General features: G+C 37.4%; 1 pseudogene; it reads right to left on the reverse strand.

Moving 5' to 3' along the window:
* Positions 1-2682: 2682 nt before the first annotated feature.
* Positions 2683-4375, reverse strand: LOC110139641 (tigger transposable element-derived protein 1-like; annotated as a pseudogene).
* Between the last annotated feature and the right edge of the window lie 3325 nt (positions 4376-7700).

The following is a 7700-nucleotide window of genomic DNA, read 5'->3' on the forward strand; positions in this document are numbered from 1 at the left end:
TTCCTATTATATTTGAGAATGAAACAGCACAATCACCTGCAGCCCTGAAGGCAATAATCTCTTTAAGGACCAATTAGTGCTTTAATTGATGAATCTAAACTCTTGAAGAACCGAATACTTGATTGCATTTTGCAGATCTCTCTCCTATTTCAAAAGAGGGCCCACCCTTTGTGATCTTTTTAGCATGATGACTTAACCCAAAGCAAGCCCGTATACAGGAAAATGTGCAAACTCTATCCAAAAGTTTGTGACATATCAGATGTTGAGGCAAATGGGATACTTGCAACATAGATTGCTTTACCAATGCAGGAGGAAAATCATTCTTCCACTTGGATTGTATTGTATAACATAAGCTTTTATACTTCATATTTTACATATCTATTAAATAAAAAAATGCTTAATTTTGTCTTGGTTTTGAAGATGCATAAATATGGGGAAAAAAAGAAAAGAATTTAAGCTCTGGGCTTCAGTACAATTTTCATGTGAGTTAAAGACCACCAAATTCAGTGTTAAAGTGAGATGGAAATATTCCATTTGTGAAGTAAATGGTAATCATTGACTTTGTTATAGTCTCACAAAGTGTGAAGCTACTTAGATAAAACTATTCTAGAATCATTTATTCAACTTTTTAATTTTAAAGATAAAGAAAGATTATACTCACGGAGTTTCACTTTCTTTCCCTCCTGTATCATTCTATGTCCTATAGATGATGACATGCAAGGTATGTCTGATAGAATCTCCCTAGATCACACACTGATCTATTTCTTCACTTATCTATCAAAATTAACCCTCTGTAGGTAATTATCTCAACTCTCTGCTCTCAGCCAACAACTAAATAAACCATCTAGTGCATTATGCCTCCTGGTGTAAGTTGGTCCTAAAAATGGTATAATTTTATTGCATTTCTCATCCTATAGACACTAGTAAGGATGTGTTTCTGACATTCTGGAGTAAGAGGATTTAAACTGAAATTCAAAGTTGTACCACATAAACATACATTATTTTGTAGTTTAATCACTAGCCATGTTCAACTCTTTGTAACCTCATGGACTGCAGTGCTTGAGGCCTTCCTGTCCTTCACTGTCTCATGGAGTTTCCTCAAACTCACATCCATTAAGCCAATGAGGCCATCCAACCATCTCATCCTCTGCTGCTCCCTTCTCCTCTTGCCCTCAGTCTTTCCCAGCATCAGGATTTTTTCCAATGATTTGGCTCTTCACATCAGGTGGCCAAAATATTGGAGCTTCAGCTTCAGCATCAGTCCTTCCAATGAATATTCAGGGCTTATTTCCTTTAGGATTGACTGGTTTGATCTCCATAGAGTCCAAGGGAGTTTTAAGCTAGCTTTTTCAGTCTCCTCTTTCACCCTCATCAAGAGACATTTAGTTCCTCTTCTGTTTCTGCCATTAGAGTGGTATCATCTGCATATCTGAGGTTATTGAAATTTCTGCTGGTAATCTTGATTCCAATTTGTGATTCATCCAGTCTGGCATTTTGCATGACATACTCTGCATGTAAGTTAAATAAGCAGGGTGACAATATATAGCCTTGTGGTACTCCTTTCCCAGTTTGGAACCAGTCAGTTGTTCCATGCCCAGTGCTTCTTGACCTACATATAGATTTCTCAGGAGACAAGTAAGGTGGTCTGGCATTCCCACAGTTTTAAGAATTTTCCACATTTTCTTGTGATCTACACTGTCAAAGGCTCTTGAGATTCAATAAAGCAGACATAGATATTTTTTCTGGAACACCCTTGCTTTCTCCATGACCCACTGAATGTTGGCAATTTGATTTCTGGCTCCTCCGCCCCTTCAAAACCAAACTGTACATCTGGAATTTTTTTGGTTCACATACTGCTGAAGCCTAGCTTCAAGGATTTTGAGTATAACCTTGCTAGCTTGTGAAACAAGCACAAATGTAGTGTAGCTTTAACATTCTTTGGCATTACCTTTCTTTGGAAGTGGAATGAAATCTCACCCTTTCCAGTCCTCTGGCCACTGCTGTGTTTTCCAAATTTGCTGGCATATTGAGTGCAGCACCTTAACAGCATCATCTTTCAGGATTTGAAATAGCTCAGCTGGAATTCCATCACCTCCACTAGCTTTGTTTGTAGTGATGCTTCCTAAGGCTCACTTGACTTCACACTCCAGGATGCATCACTCTGGCTGAGTGACCACATCATTGTGATTATCCCGGTCATTAAGACCTGTTTTGTATAGTTCTTCCATGTATTCTTGCCACCTATTCTGCTTGTTAGGTCCTTACTATTTCTGTCCTTTATCATGCTCATCCTTGCATGAAATGTACCTTTGATACCTCCAATTTTCTTTAAGACATCTTTAGTCTTTCTCATGCTATTGTTTCCTTCTATTTATGTATATATTTTCACAATAGAGAATTAGGTGCCTGAGAATTAGAAAGCAGAATGGTGAACAGACAGCAAGCTTCATAACAGTTAAATGCAGGCATACCTCAAACAGAGTACTGGATCAGTTCTACAACACCTTAATAAAATGAATATTGTAATCAAGCCAGTCACTCATGCCCCCCACCACCCCTGCCACATCCACAGAACATGTTATGTTCACACTACACTGTAGTAGTTTAAGTGTAATAACATTATGGTTCAAAAAAAAACAATATATACACCTTAATTAAAAAATACTTTATTGCTAAGATGTACTAAGCATTATCTGAGCCTTCAGTGGGTCATAATCCTTTTGCTGGTGGAGGGTCTTGACTCTATGTTGATGGCTTCTGATTGAGAAGGGTAGTGATTGTAAGAGTGGATGGCTGTGGAAATTTCCTAAAACAACAAGGAAGTTTGCCACATTGATTGATTCCTTCTTTTATGAGCTATTTCTCAAGGCTGTTTGATGGCACTTTACCCACAATAGAACTTCTTTCAAAATTGTAGTCAATCCTCTCAAACCCTATTATTGCTTTAATCAAGTAAGTTTATATCATAGTCCGAATCTTTTGTTGTCACTTCAACAATCTTCATAGCCTCTTCACCAGGAGTAGTTTCCATCTCAAGAAAGCACTTCTTTTGTTCATCAGTAAGAAGCCACTCCTCAACTGCTGAAGTTTGATCACAGGATTGCAGGAATTCAGTCATCCTCAGGCTCCCCTTCGAATTGCAGTTCTGTTGCGATTTCCACCACATCTGCATTCCTTCCTCCACTGAATTCTTGAATCCCCAAAGTTGGCAGGAAAACTTCTTCCAAGCCACTGCTGGTGTTGACATTTTGACTACCTCCCAAGAATCACAAATGTTTTTATGCTATTTAGAATGCTGAATCCTTGCCAGAAATTTTTAATTGACTTTGTCCAGGTCCATCAGTGGAATCATACCTATGGCAATAGGACACATAAGTAGTAAAAAGACTTGAAAGTTAAAATTAGTCCTTGACTTGTGGGCTGCAGAATGGATGTTTTGTTAGCAGGCAAGAAGACATCTATCTCCTCATATATCTCCATCAGAGCTCCTGGGTAACCAGATGCATTGTCAGTCAATAGCAATATTTTGAAAGGAATCTCTTTATGGGCAGTAGGTCTCAGCAGTGGGCTTAAAATATTCAGGAACCCATGTTGGCAACAGATGTTCTGTCATCTAGGCTTTGTTGTTCCATTTATAGAGCACAGAGTGTATTTAGCATAATTCTTAAAAACTCCAGGATTTTCAGAATAGTAATTGTGCACTGGCTTCAACTTAAAGTCATCAGCTGTGTTAGCTCTTACAAAGAGAGTCAGCCAGTCCTTTGAAGCTCTGAGGCCAGGAAACGGCTTCTTTCTAGCTATGAATTTCCCAGGTGGCATCTTCTTCCAACATTAGTCTGCTTCATCCACATTGCAGGCATCTTAATTAATTATCTTAGCTAGATCTTCTGGATAACTTGTCACAGCTTCTACTTTAGCACTTGTTGTTTCACCTTGCAGTTTTATGTTATGGAGACAGCTTTTTTCCTCAAACCACATAAACCAAGCTCTGCTAACTTCCAACTATTCTTCTCCAGCTCCTTCACCTCTCTCAGCCTTTGCAGAGTTGAAGAGAGTTAGGCCCTTGCTCTGGACTAGGCTTTAACTTAAGGGAATGTTGGGGCCTGTTTGATTGCCTATCCAGACCACTAAACTTTCTCCATAGCTGCAGTAAGGCTGTTTCACTTTATCCCTCATGTGTTAACTAAACTAGCACTTTTAATTGCCTTCAAGAAATTTTTCTTTGATTTAGAACTTGGCTAACTGGTTTAAGAGGTCAATTTCCCAGTATCTTGGCTTTTGGCCACCCTTCCTCACTAAGCACAATCATTTCTAGCTTTTGATATAAAGTGAGAGACATGAGATTCTTCCTTTCACTTGAACACTTAGAGGCCATTATAGAGTTATGAACTGGCCTAACTTCAATAGAGTAGTTTCTGGAAATAATAGGGGACCTAAGGAAAGAGAAAAATAAGGTAACAGCCTGCTGGTGACACAGTCAGAACACACACAACATCTATCTAGATTTGCCTCTTACATGGGTACAGTTCATGGGCACCCTAAAACAGTTACAATGGTAATATCAGAGATCACTGACCATAGATCACTATAACAAATATAAAAATAATGGAAAAATTTAAGTACTGTGAGAATTACTAAAATATGACACAGAGACATGGTGTGAGGTAATTTTGAAAAAAAATGGTGCACATAGACTTAGTACAGAGTTCCACAAAACTCCAATTTGAAAAAAAAATAAAATATCTATGAAACAATAAAGAGAAGAAGAACAATAGCAACAACAAAACAAGTTATGCCTGTATGTGGATCAGGTAGAAGCATCAAATTCAAAATTAAAACAGAGTTGGAATTTAGCAGCAATATCAGGATATCAGGAAAGCTATAAGAAATGGGGTAAGTTCTGCTTAACTTTTGTCTCAACGGCAAGGACAGATTATCATGGTATTACTATAGTTTGTAAATATATGGGTGCCTTTTGAAGGAAAAATAGTGCTGTTATGTGGGAATTCATTGCAAATACTAGGTAATTCATGTGTGTGCGCGCTCAGGTGCTCAGTCATTTCCAGCTCTTTGCTCCCCTATGTACCGCAGCCCACGCGGTACATAGGGGACTCCTCTGCCCATGAGATTCTCTAGGCAAGAACACTAGAGTAGGCTGCCATTTCCTCCTTCAGGGCATCTTCCCAACCCAGAGATTGAACTAAGGGTCTCCTCCGTCTCCTTTATTGGTAGGCAGATGTTTTACCTTTGAGCCACCAGGGAAGTCCAGGTAATTCATAGATCTTGGTAAATAATGAAAATAATCAATTAGTAGAAGCTTCTATAAGTCAGGCTTTCAAAGCACTTAAGTTTAACATAAAATAAGACCAGTTGATTGTGACTGTGTCTCTCATCTTAATTTCATAGTAGTTTTATTAATCAAAAGCATTTTGTGTTATTACAGTGGATTAAACCCATTGCTAGGAACTGGTCAAGCTCAATTTTTTTTTTTTTATGTGACTCTGTTTAAAAAAAATCGGAAAGAAGTTGTTGATTGATATAAAATTGCTGAGGAAAAATAAATACAATACAATTTTATTTAGACATTGAAGTATTATAGGGAATGCCACCAATGGAGTAAAATCAAGGCATTCTGTATTGAAGTTATCGAAAGTCTTTTCTGCTGTATTAGAGATCTTTACCGTGCTCACTTTTTGTTAGACTCAATTTTGTCTGCCAGGAAAAATCAGTAGGCTTCTGAGAGAATGGTTGTTGTTGTTTAGTCATTAAGTCATGCCTGACTCTTGAAACCCCGTGAACTACAGCCTGTTATGCTCCTCTGTCCATGGGATTTTCCCAGCAAGAATACTGGGGTGGGTTGCCATTTCCTTCTCCAGATCTTCCCTACTCAGAGATCAAACGTACATCTCCTGCATTGGCAGGCAGATTCTTTACCCTAAGCCACCAGGAAAGCCCTCTGAGAGAATAGTAATACTTTAAAATGATTACAAGACTCAGTATAACCTCCAACAAAGTTTGCTAGACAAAAATGAAGGCTGACACTGAAGTATTTGCTAAATTAACTATGTAGGTGATATCTTTAAACTTATAAAGCTATATCTTAGATAGTCTGGTTCTCCCTTTTTTACTCTCTGATACAGACACAGTCATAAATGTGAAAAGATACCATACTCTGGTAAGGATCTCTATGAATTAATTTTCTTTTTTCTCCCTTAATTTTCCCCATAAATTTCATAAATATTAGAATTCATAAAGAGTAGTTACAGAGAAAATTAAAACAAAATAAAATGGAAATAAAAACAAAATGGAAGATTAACAAGAAAACACAGACAGATATATAATCTCATGACATTAAAATAATTATTAATTACAGGAATTTATAAGAAAAAGTGAGAAAGTTTGATTATACATACATTACAAACATATAGATCTTAAGAATATAAAATTAACTGTCAAATGGCAAGTTGGAAAACAATTTGCTCTATATGTCACTCAGAAAATTAAATTCTTAATAAAAAAGCAAATAGACAATGAGCAAACTACCAATTCGTACAACTCTAAAACCATGCAAGCAATCTCAAAAACTACAAATGGTTAATGAACACAGGAAAATACTCAATATGACTTACATTTAAAAAATGCAATTTTAATATCCTGCTTGTGGGAATACAAATATATGGAAACTTTTTGGAGGGCAATGTGGCAACATTTACCCAAATCATCAAATACCAATACTCTTTGACCCAATTATTCCATTTTAAGAATACACCCTAAGGAAATAATCAGAGATGTACACAATGAATTATGCATAAGAATGTTTATTGCAGCATTATTTATGGTAGCAAAACCTTGGGACAAGGCACAGCATACAATACTAAAGGAATAAGGTGAGTAAATTATTACAAAACAAGAGAACCCAATAATATAATGCAACAGTATGCAATCTTCACAATAAATTTTCACAAACTAAAAATGTCATAAAATACATAAAAATGAAAATGTGCTGGGCTTCCCTGGTGGCTTAGACAGTAAAGAATCTGCCTGCAATGCTGGAGACCCAGGTTTGATCTCTGGGTTGGGAAGCTCCCCTGGAGAAGGAAATGGCAACCCACTCCAGTATTCTTGCCTGGAGAATTCCCATGGACAGAAGAGCCTGGAAGGCTACAGTCCATGGGGTTGCAAAGACTCGCACACGACTGAGCAATTAACAAAGCTACGCTAAGCAGCTTTAGTCGCCTTCGAATCTTTGCGACCCTATTGGACTAGGCTGCCAGGATCCTGTGTCCATGGGGATTCTCCAAGTAAGAATACTGGAGTCGGTTGCTGTGTCCTCCTCCGGGGGATCTTCACGACGCAGGGAGGGAACGCTTGTCTCTTAAGTCTGCAACGGCAGATGTGTTCTTTACCACTAGCGCCACCGGGGAAACCCCAAAATACATACTAGAAACTGTCAAATGCATGTTTTAATTTTCTTTAATTTTATATCTATACTCAGAGACAAAATATGCATGTAGATTCCTAGAAGGAAATACCCTAAAATTTAATATTTTACATTAACTTGTGCTGTGATTACGGACAATTCCTTTCCTTTGCTTTATTTCAACATTTTATGAAAACTGCATTAAACTTAAAACTAATTCTATTAGGAAGACACTACATGCTGAAGAAATGTCTGTATGTTTTCACTTTCTGAATAAGTT

The sequence above is a fragment of the Odocoileus virginianus genome, chromosome 21 (genome assembly GCF_023699985.2).
Source record: "Odocoileus virginianus isolate 20LAN1187 ecotype Illinois chromosome 21, Ovbor_1.2, whole genome shotgun sequence".
Lineage (NCBI taxonomy): Eukaryota > Metazoa > Chordata > Mammalia > Artiodactyla > Cervidae > Odocoileus > Odocoileus virginianus.